At 39.3% G+C, this 20,868-nt stretch overlaps 1 protein-coding gene across 13 annotated transcripts in view; it reads left to right on the top strand.

Annotated features, from left to right (window-relative positions):
* The window catches only part of Mef2c (myocyte enhancer factor 2C), a 160,248-nt gene that overhangs the window by 6,769 nt on the left and 132,611 nt on the right, over window positions 1-20,868 (top strand). For 4 of the 13 annotated variants that reach the window (XM_051172323.1, XM_051172326.1, XM_051172322.1 and 1 more), the window contains exon 1: window positions 13,615-13,900. The exons of 1 other annotated variant lie outside the window; for it this stretch is intronic. The gene's annotated coding sequence lies outside the window, so the exon portion shown is untranslated. Of the gene's footprint in view, window positions 1-13,613; window positions 13,901-20,868 lie in introns of those variants that run through there. 8 more of the 13 variants (XM_051172318.1, XM_051172316.1, XM_051172327.1 and 5 more) reach the window with 4 other exon arrangements.

Below are 20,868 nucleotides of genomic sequence, written 5' to 3'. Positions count from 1 at the left end.
CCTTTTTTATTTGAATTGGCACATGATAAATATCCCTGAAAATTAGCAAAGCCTCAGTCTGATTCAACTCTTATACTAGTGCAAGACTCTAAACAATATAGTTTTAAGTATGACAAAATGGCTTCAATAAATCCTTCAGGAAAGTTATTTTAGGAAAGTATGACAGACAGTGATTACTCTAAGAATGCATGTATGCATTCACTAAACTGTAAGTATACTCAATCACTGCTGATCTGGAGAAACTACAGGCTGAATTCTCCTTTGGGTGAGTTTTTTTTTAATAGGCAAAGGTTACATAGACTAGACTCTCACAGCCATGTAAGGTGGAATTAGGAACATATGGATGGAAGATATAAATCTTTCCCAGACAATACATAACACACGCACCATTTGCCTTCACTGTGTGGCTCATCATTATAGTTACAAATAACAAAAATATCGTATCAATTACATGACCATATTCTCAGAATAAGCTCTTTGTGGTGGCGATTTATTCTATGGTGATTTCAAAAAATTACTAGAAGTATCCCAAAGTTCTAAAATGGAAAATAATTTTACCCAGAAAAAAAATTATTAGCTGTTAATAGGAGGGGGCCTTTATTTTTTGACAACTGAGAAAAAAATTACAACTGAAAATGAGGGATGAAGTAAAAAAAAGAAGGGATGAAGTGGGGAGAAATGGGAAGAGAAAAAAGTAGAAAAGATGGAAATTATCAGTTGACCAGCTGTTACTGAAGAGGTCAAAAGGAACAAAAAACATTGCAAAAGGTTTCTCATGTAGTGATCAAAATCTTTTTCTTAGGAAACACCCTCTTTTTTCTGAATCTCTTCAGAAAGATGATTATTACTACAAAATCCATTCATCTGGTATAAATCTCTTCTGTTACTTGTATTGTGTGACCATAGATAGTTGGGAAGTATTTTATTCCCTTTATTTCTTTTGTTTATTTTTATATTATTTTGACATAAAAAGATAGCTATTTGTGATTTTTTTTTTTATAAAAGAGATAGTGAAAAGGTAGAAGAAAAGCTGCCCTCTGGTCCCATAACACTCCCACGTACTATGCCCTCCATTCAAAAATTAGTTCATATTATTTTACATAGGATTCTTACATGCTCTACAAGACATTACAAGTAAAATTCTAATTTTGCTTCCAGAGACATTTAATATAAGAATATGCAATAAACTGCATAATAACAGAAGTTATAACACAAGAGACACACATATTTATATTTTGTTGGGGTGTGACTCATATGCAAAGATAAAATAGTATGTGAATTTTCAAGGAGCTGACAGAGAGCTCATCTTCCAACTCAACGTTTTCAGAAGCAATAGAATTTCTTCCCTAAGTCACAGCACATTTGCCCTTACTTCTGTGTGTGTAACTAAGGGGCTGGCAATGGGAGGAGCTTGAAGCGTACTGAACATCAGCCCTAAAAGCACCTTTAGGAACACAGCAGGAAGTTTATGGACTCTGCTAGAGACTCTTCTGCATTATAAAGTTTTTTTCTCTTAAAAGTTGAAAAACGGTCCCTAAAAGAAGCCACACGTTGATAGTATATTATGGACATGCCAGTGGAAGCAGCAGATTCTGATAAAAAAAATAATAATAACAATCCACGAGAATTCTGGGCTGTAAGTGGCCGCTGAGGGATGAAAAGACATCAGTAGAAGGCCAAGAGGAAATGGAGGCAGTTGTGAAGATGTTATTGATTTTAAACTTGCGGCTGGGTAAGCTGAGCGTGCCAAGGTGAAAGAAGGGCAGGTTGAAGGTGGATGAAGGGAAGGACGTGAGTGGCAGACAAGCCTCAAGGACATCACAAGGCTGCCCAGACATACAGGTGACATCTGTGATTCCAGAGGAGACAAAAAGCTTAGGCTGATGGAGAGTGACTCATCCTCTGTTCTTCTGATCAGGCTCCTTGAATTTAAGTGTCATGTTATTCACTCAATAAGCAGATGATATGGTTTCTGAGATAACGAAAATATACAATGATGATCTTTACTGTGGGTATCTAGGCATTATCCACACTTGTATTGGATAAAATCCAGTATGAATACAAAAGAAAATTTTCTGTGAAAGTTATATTCTCCAGAACACTGACAAGGATATACAATTTACCACCCACAAAATGTGAAATATCTTGGTATAATCAACATGCTAGCATAAACAAACTTTATTTTAAATATCAAATATTTGATCATGAAATAACTTTTTTAAAATATGAAACCCGAGAGAAGAGAATACATCTTTTAAAATGTCATTAGGTAAGTAATCATAATATGTTTTTCAGGGACATGTGAAATAGTTAAAAATGAAAATTTAAAAGTATGACACTTTGTGAGCATTTTCTATAGGCCAGGCAGAAGGGCAATTTCTCACCTTTCTCTCAGCAATCTGACTGTGAGGGATTGGTCCATCTTCTCCAGAAACCTAGGTTCTAACCTCCTGTCTGCTTTACCTTTCTCTGTCCTTGACCCTCTTCCCATAATGCACAGCTAATTAACTAGCAGCACCAACTTGTAAAAGTTTCCGGACTTTGCCAATGCTGCACATCAAAACTTTGTCCTCAAGGGGACATTCCTACCAGGAATGTTCTTGAAATCATACTTTTCTATCTGTACTTAGTGTCTGCGCACTGTCCAAATAGCAAACATTTGAGACCTTATAACCAAACCTTTGTTTTCACCGTGTTTACTACACGTGGCTGGGATTTGCTTTTAACAAAAGACCATGGAGCGCTAACAGTGATGACTCTCCAACTCTGAAGCATTAAGATGCTTGTTCAGATGGCACAGCAAACTTGTAAGGAGACATCAATCTAAGGGCTTCAAGCAAAAATATCTGTGTGTGACCAGTGCCCAGGAGTAGCCACTGTGAGGCAGGTAACATGCAAGTTGATGCATTTTGCGGAAGCTTATCCCAGCTGTGTGATTATATCCAGTCCTGCTGAGTTTGACTGTGCCTAAGGATCATAGCTAAGAACAGGGTTTTGGAAATTTATAGGTGTTGTTTCATACCCTTTGACATTCATGGCCTATCTGAGCAGACAAACTCATCACTCTCTAAGTTTTTGTTCTTAAAATCTATAAAACAGAGATAATAAAAATAATAAAAATAACCCTCTAACTGGTTATTTTTTAATAAAAGTGATAACATTTGGTAAAATCTTAAAAGTAGCAAGTGGCTATGAAAGGTGAAGTATTTTGAACAAACTTATTTTTATATACATTCTAAAAATATTAAATTATTTGGCTTATGTATCGCTAGTTTTACACTTAGATTATAAATTCAATTGATTTGAAAGACTCGAATATAAATCTAGCAAAGTAACAGGCAGTCGAGCCTGTTGGGTTAGGCCTGGGGCTCAATGAATAAGGCAATAAGCAAACTGCTTTTAATCACAGATTTACATTTTTCCTCCTTTTGTTTGCATTTCAGTTTTCATTCTCACCCTATTCCAAACAGTTTAGAAAATCTTCATCCAAAGCTATGAAAATTAATTTTCTTTCGTCTTAGGAAACTAGAATATTAGCATAATTTATTTATTTATTTATTTAAAATATACATAGAATTATCACATGTTGGAAGCACATGTGTTTTTGCATATTCTTTTCACCTAAACAAATAAATTTAAATTTTTAAAATTACTCTGATTAACTTAAGTTTTTAGGTTATAAATAAGATATTTTAAAACCAATGTGTGCTCTAATTTAAATAGAATAGCAATCATTAAAAATTGCAAAGAAAGGCAAATGGAGCACAGTATATTTTATCATGCTACCCCCTTCTTTTAGACTCCTTTGTCTTAACTTAGTATGTAATATTACTATGAAAACCACATACAAAATCTTTATTGTCCTGATTTTGGGTTTGCTTGTTTGTTTGTTTTTTCACATTAATGCATACTTACATCAATCAAGAAATATATATAATACATAATATGTTTATATATTAATATAATATATAATGTAATAATGATATAAAATATAAATATAATATAAATAAATATAAACATATCTATTCCAGGCTTTACTAAAAACCCAAAGTGGCTATGGCTTCTGTTTTTCATACTGTATAGCATAATGCCGCAGTGAGATCTACCACATATGCAGCAGAACAATGCCTGAGGGTCCCTCTTGAACGGAATGCACCATCAGGCATTCCATGAGTTCCCCCTTCCTAGGAGGCCTGGGCCCAGCCCAGTTGCCATAGATGGCCATCAGACATTTGGAATGACATCAGGAGACTATATGAGCAGCCACTGCCCTAAAGAATTCTGCTAGCAGGAGACTGGGGATATCAATGTCTTCTTGGCCGACAACTGCATTCCAAAGGTCAACTGGGGTGAAAAGAGGATGGGCTTGGAGTGTCCAGTGCCTTTTCAGCAACCAGGCAGCTAGCAAGCAGAAGGCAGCTGACATGAGGGCTAAAAGTAGCTCAGAGACTACACACCTGCGAAAAAGTCAACCCAGTAAAACATAGGATTTAAATCTAAAGAAATTTCCACTTCTTCAAAGGTAGAATTCAGGACCTGTTCTCATCCTGAATCAGTCATCATGTCTCTGATGACCTACTTCTTTCCCTGTGACAGCCACAGTGGCAGGGAATAAGGACCCTCGCGAGCGAGTGGAACCTGTTCACGCAGGATGACTGCGCCGTTGTTTCTCAGCCCTGCCGTTTGTTGACTCGTTCCTTCATCCCTTGTAGCGATGAACGAAGGATATCACATTATCCTCAACCTCTCGCAGGTGAGGAAACTGAGTCACGAGTCATGGACAAGCTCAAGATGGGAGTGACTAGTTACCCTGTGTTCCGTCAGTTGGCTTCTGGGTACACGCTCTTCAGAGTTCTGTCGGCCTTTATTTTCACGTGTCAGTTATGGAGAAGCCAAGGCAGAGCACTAAGACATATTCTTACAGGGTCTTGGGTTTCGGCTAGTATGAGAAGCATCTGTTCAAACATAGGCAAATGGTAAATCAACAATAGAAGCAGATGATTCTGTTTTTAAAAATTATTTAAAAGTATTTCCCATTTGTGGACATGCTGATGTGAGCAGATAGTATTTTTGCTAAGGGTTAATTACCATAAATTGGCAGAATTAATATCAACATTCAGGTCGACTAACAACAAAATTTGCAGAGAACAAATATGGCAGAAGTAAATCCCCCGGCAATCTACTGAGGTCCCGAATTTTATGCTTAGGGTAAAATTTCATCCCAAGTGCCACTTACTTACCCACCTTACATAGTATTACTTGCAATTTCATTCCGTTTGGGCTATTGATATTTCTGAGCAAATCCCACCCTTGTGAAGTCAGTGAATTTGCTATTTTATCAAATTTGAGGAAGGTTATACTTTGCTAGCAAGTGTCACCTCAGACAACGTCTTCTCCTTGGACTTTAATATTGCTTTTTATCTCTTACCTTAAAAGTATAATGCTAGTTCTGTGTAAGTTTTAAGCACTAGTAAACACAGTATTGCATCCCAATTTTTCTCTTTGCAAAAGCTTTATACGGTTGTCAGATACTGTCGGTCATACCGGTTAAGTTTGGAAGGTGGCCTTATACCCCTTGCAACTTGGTCTTCATCAAATGGAGTTTTCTCTGCGGTAAATGCTTAGAGACACTCTCTGTTGTAAAAGGCTGATTTGTCAAGACACCTCCCTGTGCAGTCAGTTTTTCAGCCACACCAGACATCAGAGGACTTAAGTTTCTTTCCAAATCTATAGATGTGGATCACTTCACCTCCCTGTGCTTGACTTGCCTTTCTTATTTAAAAGCAACAAAAAAAGTGAATTACTGGGTGTCTCCCAGAATCTTTCTCAGCATGCAAGAAACTAAAGTTCAGACTTTAAAACTTTTCATGCTATTGCCGATGCAGTGTAGAAATGCCTCTCCTAAAAGTCTGCCTGGCATCAAACATAAAGCATTTTTTAAGCCAGTGTTTAATATCTCCCTATCTCAAGGGTCCAATTACCCACATGGACCCCTTGAGCAGGGAAAATATGGACAGGGTGATTGAAGAAATGAGTCTTCCTTTTAGTTTTAATTAACTTGAAAAGGCAAGTGTTATCCGACCAGCTACCCTGTCCGTAGCAGTCTTCAAGAAATGGGGCACACACTTTTACATTTTACAGGTATAAAGCCCCTGTGCTCCACAGCGTTTTGGATGTATCCTTTCTACCACACTTGCTGTCTTCCGTACAGAACCCTAGACAAGGAAGAAGATTACAAGACTCTGCATTTCCTGAAGGTTATTTTTGCAGAATATCCCAACTCTGTTTCTAAGTGGTAACAAGTGAAAGTTATGCAAGAAGAAAGGGATTTTCTTATTTGGGTTTCCTGTGCATTTTCCTTAGCATGCCACTTGCCTTCCCACTTTGTGACCTTCACTATGCCAAAGGCTTGCACATAGCCACACAGGCAGCTGAACTGCCAGAGTTAGTGGTTGGCTTTTAGTTTTTAAAAAGTACCGTAAAACGTAAGTGCTTAGTGTTTAAATCCAATACTGGGCCATGATCCTTTCCTATTGGTCTATTAGATTTGTTTAAAAGCCGAAATGTTATAGGGCAGGGCAGCCAGACATGCCCAGAGCCCCTTTCTCTCCCGAATGCTAAATGCTTGCAACACACCAAGTAGCTTGAAACGCAGACCTCCTGCCAGCACTTTGTGCGCTGTGGGTGGGTAGTGGGCTCCTTTTGCTGACCCCCGGGGATTATTGAGGTCGCCCAGAGCTTCATCTCCAGCTCCTTGGAAGAAATATTCTTGGAATCCTAAAAACCAACCAGCAGAGAAACTCCACCAGCGCCACCACCGCGCGTCTCCAAAGCACACCCACTGCCTCTGCGCCCTCCTCCGTTCCGCGCAGCCCATCTCGCACTATCTTTATCAGCATAGCACCGGTCTCTTTCCTCAAAACGAGACAGCTCTCCAGCAGAAAGCAGGGCGGCACACCCTTTCCTGTCCCAAGAGCAGACAGCATGCCCAACCCCCTGCGCACCCAGGCCCAGCAGGTCCACAGGAGGGCCGGCCTCCTCCGCCCAACCCGAGACTCACTCACGTGGCACACGCGCCTCCCCCGCCCCAACACACACACACACACACACACACACACACACACACACACACACACACACACACACACACACACTCGCTGCGTGGGAGCTCTAGAAACTCGCGGGGAAAGAGAGTCCCCCACCCCCTCAGCTCCGGCGGCCACCAGAAAAGTGGGCGGGAGGAAGAAGCGACCCGCGGAGAAAGAGCAGATTGGAGGGAGGGCCAGCAGTAATTGGGTGGCGTTGCGCCTCTCCAGTCCGCCCAGCTAGCGGGTCCGCTTTCAACACAAATCAGCCGGAGGGATTGCTTCTGCCTGCAATCAATAACTCAGCCTAGTGAGTTGCTGAAACCAGAGGCGTCCCTCGTCTGCTCCTTAAGGGGCCCTGAGGACTGGATCCCAGCCCTCTGCTTCCCAAACAAAGAAGTGGGTACCAAAATGCCGGAAGAAATATTAACCCCAAACTTCCACCTCATCCACTGGCTGCGATTTTTTTTTTTTTTTAAATGAAAAAAAGCACAGACCTAGTAAGGTCTTTAAAAGAAAGAGTTAAAAGAGGACGTGTGAATATCCACTCCTTAAATTTCAGGTCTCTTGTGATATTTCAAGAAATGGAGTAGAACCAGTGTTTCAATAAGCTTTTTAACAATGGTCAGAGTAAATGTAAAATTCCATTAAATTTAGCTGTCTCCGTGGATGCTTTCGAATCAGCCACACATGTGTAAGCAAATGGCCAATCAAGCCTTATTTGGGCTTACTAAAAGAAGAAATGTATCATACTTTGTAGAGAAAAGTTTTTGGGTTTTTTAAGCATACATTTCAGACTTTGTTTTGTGAAGAGTAAGTAAGGTGGAGAGGTCCTAGGAGATGCACTGTGATTCCCACTTAATATACATTAAAGCCAAGCAACGAGTGAGAGAAAGTGATTGGCCAGAAAACTTGGTTTTGAGTAACAGACCAAGTTGAGACCTAGGCATGGTAGGCCTGGGCTTGAAGGACCTAAATTAAATTAGCATAACCCTAAAACAAATCCTGACCCATTTCTTCTTCTCTCTGATGTTAAGACAATATAATTAAAAATAAATTATGTGGATGGCAAGCCAGGCGAGGAGGTTTTCTAGATGACTCTGTACTATGAAAAGTCCTGCTAAGACAAATGGGAAAACCAATATTGGCCCTCTTGGTTTGCTATGTCATGGTTGGTCCTTTTGGGGGGACTAGTCCCTTTTGAAGCCAAAGAAAGATTAATATGTGTACCAAAGTCTTGGAAGGTTAGTCTGAGACAGATTGGAACACAGAAGTGCTTGTCTTTGCGTCACACAACTAAACATTGCTTGGAAGAATAAGGTATTGTTACTAACAGAATTCATAGCAGCGCTGAAGCCACATCATTAATCCCAGAGCATTTAAGTGAGCCTGCGAGCAATGCATAAAAGTGAACCTTTTGCTGAAATAGCTTAGATATTATTGTAAATTACTACTTAGACTTATGGCTTAGATGTCATTACAAAATGGGAAAATGGGGGGGGGGAGGAATGGGAGGATACAAGGGATGGGATAAACATTGAGATGTAACAAGAATAAATTAATAAAAGAAAAAAAAGAAAAAAAGAAAGAAAAAAATATATATTGCAGCTTAACAGATTCTGTTTGCATGAGAAATGGTGGGTTTTTTACTTTAGTCTTTTCCTTGTACTTCTTCACCAGATAGAAAAGCTAAAGGTTCGAAAGTAAAGGTAAGTATAGGCTCAGTGTGTGGGAGATGGAGCATACAATGACATCTTTCCTGGATAAACCAAGTCCTTTGTATATTAGAGATTCTTTATCACACTCAGTATGGCCTGATTGGGATAAAACTGTACCTAGTGAATGACTGAAATTTAGAAATGTGCCACTGTTTATCTTAAAGCTACAGACACTATTACAGTTGATGAATTCTTCTCTATCCAGTGCAAATTATTTGGGTATAAAAATAAATGTTGCTGATTTAATGATGTGTTTTTTAACCATAGCTACCCAAATCTACATTTAATGTCAGCTTTCAAGAAAATAACTAATTTTTTTTATATATATACCTACACATTTTTAAGGTGCCAAAAAAAAAAAAGAGTTGAAAGCTGTGGAGTAACCCTCTGGAGAGATGAAGTGAAGCATGGAAGGCAAATGGCGCTGGCAGTAAAGAAGTGTAGGTGGTGAGTTTTCACTTTTATCATCTACCACAGCCTCACCAGAGACGTAGAAGCATGAATGTCTTTGTCTTAGCTAACTCACCATCTTCTTCTTCTTCTTCTTCTTCATAATGAGAGCAGTCCTGTGCATGTTGCTCAAAGCTCCTACACCTCTCAAGGTCTGCCTTTGCAAGTGTCCACTGCACTTAATCTGTTTCCTATATGCAGTCGCGTGTGTCATCACAGGGCAACTGCAGAGAGGCTTAAATGGGGTCTATGTTGTGGAATTTGAGTCTTACCGTGTTTCTCAGATTTTTCTAGACTTTTATATTCAATTATGTTTGTGCTGAAAGTATTCTGGCTGAAGAACAAATACTATACACTTAAATAATCTTGAGGGGTAGATTAATCTATATCCTTTCTTCATCTCAGGGTAGGTTGCTGTGGCAACCGCCCCAGCTCACTTTAAAATAATTTTTTAAAGCTCACTTCAAGAGCTACACCCAGCGTGGGCCAGGCTTAAAAGCAGGCAGACCCAGTGCATAGGGCTTTCGTAGACTGCTGCTTTAATGTGGGGAAAGCAAAAGAAAGGAGGGTGGAATAAGATGGCGCAAAACAGAATTGGCATGTTAGCTTTTTCTAGAGCTAAAACAGTCACCAGGTTCTCTGTAACTTTAGTTGTTTAAATATATTGTTAAATAAATACATGAGTGGGGTAGCTAATGTTTATTTATATGTAATATTAAGCACTTAAAATAATTAGTGAAAGGAATATTGTTCACTAGGAGAGAGAGAGAGAGAGAGGGAGGGAGGAAGGGAGAAGTGTGTTTAGTGGCATATCAATTCCAGCCATCACATCGTCCTTTTTTCTTAAAGCAAAGTTGCCTTTTATTAACTGGACAAATCCCTAGCTTCCCACTGATATAAAGGATGTAATACTTTTTATTTTTCAAGCACAGAACTAAATTGTAAAGCTCTTGTAACCCTGCAAACTGAGGCCTGGAAAGGATTTGCCCATTAGTAAGATATTTTGTTGTTTTCAGTGTTGGTTATGAAAACATAAGCAAAGGCCTTGTGCACACCAGGGAACTGAGTGCTTTGCCATGGAGTTGCACCCCCAACCACAAACCTTGAACTGGATGGAGAATTCTAAGTCTCTCGAGACCTAGACCAAGCTCCTTCCTACACAAGAAAATATTCTGGTCCTCAGCAAGTACCATTAGGTAACAAAAAACCATAAGTTTGGGTAAATTGAAGGAAATAAATAATGTAAGTCTGAAGTTATTTAAAGGCAAATACAAAATACACTCTGAATTAATCACTCCATGGGTTACAACTACATGAGTTTATTATTTATTTATTTATGTGTCACTACTTCCCTTCCACTTCAGCTACAAAGGTTTATGTGAGGAAAACTAATGCTAATACTAGCTTAGTTCTCACATAACTAAAAAAAAAACTAAATCTATAGAGGAGAAAAATCTTATAGTTTAGAAAGTCAACTGTAATAAATTCTGAATCCAAAGTTTCAAATCATCCTCACCTGGGCTGGGTGTACTTCTGAATGTTTATATGGTTGTTGATAAATATAGGTTGGTTACAATGCTTGTTACTAAAGAACCCTTTGACATGTGAAAGGTAAAATAAAAGTTTTCCTTTGAAGGAAAATAAACCTAAAACTATAGTACAGTGTGTTAAATAGAAATACCCTGGATAATTAGCTACAAAAACACGATTGAAATTCATGTGTTGGCTCTATCTACTTTGCCGTGCAACATAGGCCAGTACAATTCATTACATTAATCTTAACCAAAATGACAACATGTTCCCACGGTTCTTTTTACGGTTTGCTCTGTGAAGATCTTTGGAAACCTCAAAGATAATCTAAACTTTCATCTACATCACCATATCTAGATATGCCTTGGTATCCAGCATGTCTAAGCATCAGAGCTTAGACATCAGAGCTTGTACCACTAAAGATACCATACTGTTTACATAGACTCATGGTAGTCACACTTGCTATACGAAAGAGAAGCAAACACAGTATAGTACAGATACTAATTTTCAAAAACAGAACAAAACAACAACAAAAAAAAAAACCCCACAATGTCACAAAGCTTTGTGACAGTTTGTCATATTTTGCTGAAATAAAAGTAGCTGTGCTAATTAACAGTCACAATGGTTAAGGAACCGCAGGCTTGAAGATGGTTCCTATGTAACTTGCCAGTAAAATCAACTTTCTGCTTTTCAAGTGAAGCCTAAATTTTGAGCCCACTGCTCTGGGAGAAGCTACTAACTTCAAACAGCCTGTGCCTCAAACACAGGAGGCCTTTTGAAACCACATTGCCCTCCTGGGTTAAAATATTCCTCTGCAGGCGTGATGAAGAACACACCAGGAAATGCAGCCCGTCATTGGGTTAAACACATACTGCTGAAAGGAGTATGTGTGTGTGTGTGTTTGTGTGTGTGTGTGTGTGTGTGTGTGTCTTCAATTAGCTAAATATCTCATTGAGCTACTGTTGGCTACTGCTGTACCTTCTGTGTTATAGTCCTTTGTGAACTTTCTTCCCCTAGTCATAATACTAAAAAAAAAAAAAAAAGTAATAATAATAATTTGTTTTGAATGTTTTGCACTCCTGGCATGCACTTTTTCCATTTTTTTGGGGGGGTGGGGGTGGGGAAGAATGATTTGTATACCAGTTGATAAGATTTCATCTTTTGCTTTGGGGGTGTTGTATAATTAACTAGGGTAGGGACGGTCCCAATATCTAGTACTTTTTCCCCCCTAAGTATCATTGTTTGTTAACCTATGTTTTTGCTATGGAAAAGTATTCAGGAGACTTAAACCTTAACATAAGTATTCTTATCAGTCTGTGTTCCTGCTGCCCGTGCAGCTGAAAGTCTTCAGGCTAAGTGAAGTCAGCCGCTATCGGCCAGGGTAGCCTAAAGCATTTGGGAAGTTGGTTTGGTTTACTTGTAAACGATCTGGATAAAGTCCAACAAGGTGTGGAGGAGACTCTAAGAGGAGGTGGGAATCTTGGAGAAAGCTGTCCCCTCTCGTTAAATACTTCCAGGTTGATGAAAGTTCTCATGGCCCTGCGATAAAGTCGAAATTTCAAATACTTGTAATTATTTTATTACTGGCATTCGAGAATCCTTTTGGCTCACGTTCTAACCTAGCCCTCCCCCTCCCCTCTGGGCTCTCAAGGCCAAAAGCTTTGTACACTCTGGGCGGGCAGGAAGCGCACGCTGGGATCGAGGCTTGCAGACACCCTGGATCTTGGCTTTTACGCGTGAGTAACGAAGGCGCACGCGGACCGGAGCAAGAATGAAGTGGCTACCACGAATCCAAAGTGGGGTGGGAGGGAGTCACTAGAGCAGCTCTTAGGGTCGCGCTCCTATTGGTCAGAGGGAAGATCTCGACTTCAGAAGGACTTTCCTGCTGGCTGGCTCGCAGCCTCCCAGGGGAGCGAGCGCGCAGCAGACAAGCGTCCCCTCCGTGCGTCCTCTGCAGCGGCTGAGAGAGAGGCAGGGAGCCGCCGCTCCCCGTGTTGTCTTCCCTTTCATGCAATAAAGAATTGTCATTAGGTTTGCGTATGGCATGTGCCATTACCCCACCGTAAAACTAAAATTAGCAAAATGTCAGGAATGGAAAGATTGATTCACCAAGATGCAATTATCATTTAAAAGTGCTTGATTGAGGTACTGATGTTCAGTGATTTATTCTGCATACCATATACATAATTAAAGTAGTGTAGTGGAGTAATTTATCAATCTAGTTGAGACTGGAGGGGTGAGGAGGGAGCTGCAGTATGTTTGTTTTATTAAAATGCTGCGAGGTCTAGTCCCGCCTCCCTTTTGCAAGAGTGAAACTGATGATTTCCCCAGCTCGCGAGGAGAGGCTACGCTTTGGGCTGGTAGGGATAGAGAAACGGAAAGGAAAAGGCAGCCCCAGGCAAAGGCAAGAATAAAATGAAATGGGAGGGGGGGCACACCGGCGCGTACGTGCTGCTTAGAACCCCAGCCCCGTGTGCTCCCTGTTGCTTGCCACCCCCGCGTCCCCTCCCAGTATCCTCACATTCCCCGCCACCACCACCCCCCGCTTTTTTACGCGACGTTTCTAAGGCTGTGAGCTGCTCTTCTTTTCCCATTCCTCTTCTGTCACTTCCTTCCTGGACGCAGTTTTCTGGACGAGTCTGGTTACTTTTAATCCCACCGGCCACAGAGAGCCGCTTTCTCCACCTCTTCCACCTCCTCCTTCGCTTCCTCCACCTTCCTCCTCCTCTTTCTCCTCCTCCTCTTCCAGGGGCTTCAGTGCGCGCGCGGATGCGCGGTCCCGCGCGCGCCTCCCCCTCGCTCCCCCTCCAGCCCCCCACCGTGCGCGCGCGCGCGCACACTCACACACACACTTCGTCTCCAGCTCTCTGCTCTCTCGGCTCGCAGTCACAGACACTTGAGCACACGCGTACACCCAGACATCTTCGGGCTGCTATTGGATTGACTTTGAAGGTTCTGTGTGGGTTGCCGTGCCTGCAGCTTTGAATCAAATCAGGTGGAGAAGCACTTCAAGGCTGGCCGAAGTAAAGATTTTTGTTATTTTTTTTTCTCTCTCTCTTCCTCTCTTTTAAGAAAGGAAAATATTCCAAGGACTAATCTGGTCGGTTCTTCCTCCATGTAAGTACCTCTGACATTTCTCGAAAAGAATATAAATAGCCTAGGTATTGCCTCTGAAATCTGCACCGATCTCTTCCAGGCAGTGGGTCTACCCCCAATTCCTTTTGGTGAGGCTTAAGTTAAGGCTTGCTGTGCATTCTTTTCTTTAGATTCCATGATTTTCCTTGTGTGTGGCTGAAAGTAACTTTTTACATAGGAGTATCCGCTTGCCATCCGTTATTGAAATCACATCTGACTCGTTCCTGTCACATCAGTTTGTTTAAAGTTTCATGAAGTTAGTTAACGTCATTAGCATGCTGGATAGGGTGGAGAACATGGATCCTTGTGGATCTGAGTATTTCACAGACTGTTCTGTGACCTTGAAGTCGGCGTCTTAAAATTTAGCAGTTAGTTCACAGTGGAAAAGTGTTCCTATGAGTTGCCCCCCCCCCCCCCCAAAGACTGATTTGCTCTGAGTTTGGATTCTGAGCCACTGGTTCTTGGGATGACTTTAAACAGGGCTGTCTGCCAAAGGCCACCTTTGTGCATCCCTTACCAAAGTGCTGGCTTGAGAGAGCTTAATTAGTGGGGACCAGAAGCAGTTGCCCTGGCCATGGTAGTCTGTCTGTGCGTTGCACAGTTCGTGTTTGGATTTCAGCATATGCACTGTTGTTTAGACCAAGGGAAGTAGTAAACTGTTTAAAAACAAACAAAACCAAGTCACTTAGCCCGCCTTCTGTTTGGACTTTGGATGAAAGTTACCAAACTAAGTGACAAAGTTGTCCATAAAGGTATTCTATAGAGAGGGGCACATTGTTATTGTATTATTATGTATTATGCAAGTGTTTGAGTGCAGTGCTAATCTTATTTCCTTTCCAGGGCAAGAGCTACTAATTCTCAAGGAAATTTTTATATCCGAGCCATTTTGTACTGTTCTAGATCTTATAGTTATTCTTTGTGAGAAGCCTTTTCCCTCACATTTTTGAAGTGGATGTCTTTTGTATAAAATTCTTTATATATAAATGCTGACAGTGTAAGTAGAATCAGGCTCCTTGCCAGTTCTTTAACTGGTCGTCGGTGGAGAATTGCTTTGACACAAAGTGCATTTTACTATTGTTAATGTGATGGTAACTGTAACAGTAACTGTCTCATGATATGTTTAGTGACTGCATATGTTTTCCAAGTACTGTAAAGAAAACTCCAATCTCCTCTCTGTGCCTATCCACAAGAGTGACCAGGCTAGACTCCGTCTCACTGACACCTTGCAATAGGATTGTGGTTGCAGAGTAAAGGCGGTTCTGTGGGGCATAATAATGCCCTCCCTAGAGACATGCTAGGACATGAAATGTGGCCACCTGTGAGCCACACTTAACCTTGTAACCATATGGATTTTAACTTCGAGTGGATCAGCAATTTTTAATTTACAGCTAAAATATCTCATTTAATTATAAAAATAATGTTAGTTTGGTTAGTCTTAAAAGCAGTTCAGTACATACAAGTATGTCACAAGTGGTTTTTTTCTGCAGTTATTGATTCAATTACAAAAAAGTGCAAGCAATAAACCACATTATTATCATCCAGTATAAGCATTACATTAATTATTAAGTTTAAGAGTAATCCTAAAGCAAGTGCATGGTAGGTAAAAGGAGATGCCCCTACCTCCTATCTCAAGAGTGAAAAAAAAAAATCTCCAAATCAATGAGGTTTTGTACTATCTGAAAAATAATACATACGTGTTATCATCTATCAGATTCCAATCTTAATTCTAAAAGTATTCATTGAAATGTACTTCACACATCATTTCTGTTTAAAATTTGGTTCCCCGGACAATTTAAAGAGCCAGTAGTTAGCAGTTATCTTTACTTCAAGTTGGGCTAAACTTCATTTACAGAAATAGCTGTTCTTACTATGGTTCACACTGGTTTGTGATATGTTGTGTAGATCCCAGACTCTTTATTAAAGACAGTATTTTACTTCCCTCACTAATTACGCTGTTTGTATCTTTGTTGTTGTGCATGTGACTGTATGGGAGGATAATATTAATGTATGCCATTTATTTGATATTAATGTTTTTATGTTGTTTGAAGTAACAAATAACCATATCATAAGAAGCAACTTTCAAAAGTAGTCATATTTTTCAAGTATGTAATTATGGACATGAACTTTCCCAGGCACAGACAGTTAAAGACCACAGGAAACTTGGTCACAAAGACTTGCTGTAACTTGCATCTTCTTTTTCTTTCCTTATAAACAGGTTTATTTTGCAAAATTTTAGGGAATTTACTCATTCCTATAAGAAAGTAGCTATCTAATGATTCCTGAAAAAACAGCATAACACATAGTTTTCAAATATCTCTTAATTTTTCCCTGGCATTTACCTTACTCAATGGATAAGTTGAATGGCATACAATTATGTCTTCCTAATAAATTATTCATTGTATTTAAATTTCTCTAATAGAGAACTATACTAAGCAGCTCTTTGGCAAGTGTTAGGATTACCTTTTAAAACTTTCTCTTGATTATTGTAGAATATTTTATGGTTTTATTTCTCAATACTTTGTGCAGTATATTTGAGTTTATGGAATCTCAGAAAAGGGAGAAAAAAATGGGGAAATGTCTTTACAGTAATAACTGCACTACATAACAAAGCAAATAGTTATTAAACAGAGAACCGAGGCTTTCATGACACAAGTCAAAGCAACATGGAGAAATTTGATGTGTAGTTGAGGCTTACAAAATGGCCTGCAAGAGGATTACTAATTAATTTTTTTTAACTTTATTTAATAGCATCTTTTAGGAAAATCCCTCTCAAATGAATAACTAAACTTAGAAAAGCAATATGTTTATTTTACACATATGTAGCGATGGTTTGGACCAAATGAAAGGCTCTAATCTCCGATGCTTTGTGAGTATGCCACATGGGGAAGAAGAGCTGGCTGTGGCCCCCTTCTTCACACTATCCCATAATCTCACGGACTCGCGGGTGTTCCTGCATTCAGTGTAGCTTGACTCTTCACTGATATCTGTCACCTTTAAGAATTCAAACCACGTTACAGAGGCAAGTTGCAAAACCAAGCAACAGTACTGTATACTGTACAAAAGGCAGATTACACAGTGCACATGTCATTCTGATAGGGCAAAGATAAAAGCAGATTGCTGGAGAACGGCAAGGTGCTCTGATTCCAATGGATTGCCAGACAAGTATACCACAGCCCCACAGCCCTGTTGCTTCATCATTATAACGAGCCATTTGAACAGTGGAAGACTCAGTTTTCAGATAATAGTCTTTCAACAGTGCAGCAAAAGAAACTATGTTCTTTTGTGTGCTTTTCTCTTGCTTAAACTTTAAGTTTTATCAACTATCTATGAACAGATATCAGGTTGTCTGTGTTAAGAGGGTACCGTAAAGCTTAAAGGCATTGGGCATTTTCAGAAGTGTTGTGTAGCATTCAGAACAGGATTTGCCTGAAATAAAACATCCTACTGGTATTGAAAAATTGAGCAGAAAAATGCATCATTGTCAATACCAAGTACATTTTTCATCAAGATGAGTAGTTGACATAGTTATGAACAAATACATTCAAAATGCATCTTGTTAGATGTTTACTGGTAAAATAATACGTGCCTATTGTTATATAAATTCATTCTTTACGACAAAGTACAACGGTTTGAGACTTTTGTTTTACTTGTAGCATTTTAAGGGCTCAAACTTCATACACACCCAACAGTTCAGGAATTTCTTGCTTCTTCTAAAATTGAAGTCCTTTTTCACCCTACTGATGCCTCCTAGTGTCTCACACAATAAAACACTAATGAGTCATCTATAAATGTAAACATTGCATTTTCATTGCCTACATCTTCTGTGATACATAAAATTAATATTTATGTGTTTAATTTTCAGTTTGTTACTATAATAGGACAGGATACTTTAGTGAATGAGATGTTTCAACTGTAGATTTATAACACATGTAGGTTTACTTTGACTTTAACAACATTCTGCCAACTGTAACAAGTCTGTATCTTCAGTTGCAATTCATTTAATCTTTCCTTATATTCACAATTATCACAAACGGAAAAAAAAAAGCACACCTTCCATTTTGTAGACCTGAAAATTATATGGTCGAGTTCTTTGTCAAAGGGCCGAGAAAAAGATGGTAAAAGAATGCATCATTTCATTTAAGAAAAATAAAAAAAAAAAAGCCCTTAAGATATACCAACTTGTGTTAACTCCACATCTTCACGCATGCAAATTTCTACGTGAATGTTGCATTTGAAAGGTTTAAGAAAAGGAAAACAAGAACAAACATGACGATGAGCGCACATGTTTCTTATAAAATAGCAAACGAAAGCTTGATTAGGGAGTGGAGGTCTCCGTGCAGTGGAAGTTGCTTTACTAGAGCACATTTCCCAGGAGTCACAGAGCACTTCCCTGAGGTACATGCTGGTGGGCATCAACTTCAGCTCAAGTTTTCTGTCCCTAGGATCCTGCTTGCATTCTGTGACTTGGAGCAACTCTGCTTCTACCTAAGAGAATTGCCATTTGAAATTTATGATTTTTTTTCTTTAATACAGTTACGGGAGGGAAACATTCCCCTAATAGTTCCAAATTCAAGTTCAAAAACTTGTGACATCTCTGGGCCTCCTGAGTTGTCACAGGGCACATGTGTCACAGGGCACATGTGCACAGCACATTCAGGACTCTCACTAGTAAGTGTTCTGAGGACCCAAGTGCAAATGCTAGAGCTGTGCCTAGTTAGTTGTTACACACTGGGGGGGGGGGGGCGGGGGATGGAGGAGAAGGAAGGGGAGAAGACAGGGAACAAGAGAGAGCTACAGACAGACAGAGACATAGAGAAAGACAGAGGCCTGATTGGAAAAATACACAGAATATTAGCAACATTTGCCTATTGATTAGTCAGTTCTAAATTAGTCAGTGATATGGTGCTGTTGCAATTCTTTGCCTGCTGGACAAATTTCAAAGAATGTAAGGGGGGGTGTGTTCCTTTCGTTTAAGGAAGCAAACGTCTAGGAAGGGGTGGGCCTTTCCCACAGGAGCCGCATTTCTTCCCTTGGAGAACTGAAGCAAATATGTGGCATGTGAAAGGATGGCGCCTGAGAAATGGAATCACTTGTGACGATCTGTTCTAGTCAGTGAGCAAAGAAAACCATCAACATTTTTTTTTTTCTCCTGAAAAAGCAGCTCCTGTTAGTGGCTTTAATGCTCAGTGCTAAAAGAAAAAAAAAAAAAACCTATAAAACAAACAAAAATGAACATTTTCAGTGTTTGTGCTCATAAACTATAAGGTACACTGAAATCATTTGGACAACTTCACGTTGTGTGTAGTATTAAAAACATAAAAATAAAGGGTGCTAGAGGCATATGTTCCCTAGCCCCATTGTGAGACTATGTAGGTAGCCATAGTGTTCATATCTTCTTTCTGTCTGTTAAAAATAATGTCTGTGACAAAGAACACTATAGTAAGATATACGAATATTGAAAGTGGAGTCTGATATAGTATTTTTACACCTCCTTGCTCTTTCTGAACAAAGAAAAATGATACTCTTAAGGAAGGAGTTTATGTTACCTATTATATAAATCTATGGCTTAGCATCATTGGCAAAACAAGTGACATTCATTATGTTACCAGTGCATCTGCTATACATTGCTATTTTATTGCAAAACTCCAACCTCTGTGTTTGTTTTATCCTAAAACACAACCAGTGTAAACAAAATTCTGAGTACACATGAAGATAATTTTTTCTGAGGGCATTTCTACAGGAAAGCGGTGACATGGCAAAACCAATAAAGAGAGTAAACTTATTACAAAGAAAATCTGTAGGAATCAGTACTCTTTAGTAATGTACACATTTGAGAAAATTTATTCATTCTCAAGGCAGAAAATTTGAAATGAATGAAGCAGTGATGGTCATCCTACTTACTGAGTGACAGCGCGAGTCTTCAAGTGATGACTTAAATAAAGCTCCTTCAACTTGTTTCGGAGACTAGAGGAAGCGATCTCTGAAGTAATCCCTAGAGGGAAAAGCCTGATTTTTCTAAATCGCATCTTGAGATTCGCTTGTTTTCCTTCCTGAACCTTGTCATGCATAAGATACATATGAAGACGCGCACGTTGCTTACAGAGACTGTGTGTTTCTAGCATGTGGAATTTTAAAAGTGATAGCTATAGCCCTTTGTTACAGGGTGGGAACTGCTTAAAAGACAATCAGCCAAAAACTGAGTGGGGTTTTAAAAAATATATCTGTAATATTTTCAGCACATTAAAATGGCAGCAAAAAAAAAAAAAAAAAAATCAGTTCCCCAAACCTCAAATATTGGCACCTTTGGCTTAAATATGTTCAATTTTTATGAAATTAGACAATAGATTTGTCAGTATAAATATAAGGAAATTTGCCTCCCAGGGTAATAAAGCTGACTTTCGTTTCTTATCTCCTAGTTAATTGTTGACCCCACATAAGGTAATATAACAGCCCATTCTGGAAGGCTGACGTTGCTTTTTAAGGCAACTTGAAGGATTGGGGCTTCTTTATAGTAATTTTGAAGATGTGGTTATTTACCTGAAATATTCACTGGAACATTTTATTTTTAGAAATCATGGTCACACAAGGCAGGCTTTAATAGGACCAACTACCTAATTGCAGCCAAAGATCTCTTTAATGAATGAACACACAGGGAATAACACATATTTTAAGAATACAATGGCTCTATATTTTTTTAAATTGCCACACGTTTATATCAGAACAAAAGATATGTGTCTAAGCAGATGTTTTAAGTTATATTCTTCATGTAGGTGAGTCTGTAAATGTACAATTTGACGTAAATGCCTTTGTGGGAAGGTAGTTTTGGGGGTTTAAAAAAAAAAAAGGAGGTCCTTCAGTTACTATAGCTTCAGCTCTTTCTTAAAAAAAAAAAAAAAAAAAGCAAAGCAGTAATTTCACTGAAGATAAAGAAAGAGAAATAAACTCTTTTA

Source organism: Acomys russatus, chromosome 30, assembly GCF_903995435.1.
Source record: "Acomys russatus chromosome 30, mAcoRus1.1, whole genome shotgun sequence".
NCBI classification, from domain to species: Eukaryota; Metazoa; Chordata; class Mammalia; order Rodentia; family Muridae; genus Acomys; species Acomys russatus.
Note: the sequence above shows the minus strand (reverse complement) of the source record. Positions and strands in the feature narration are given on the sequence as shown.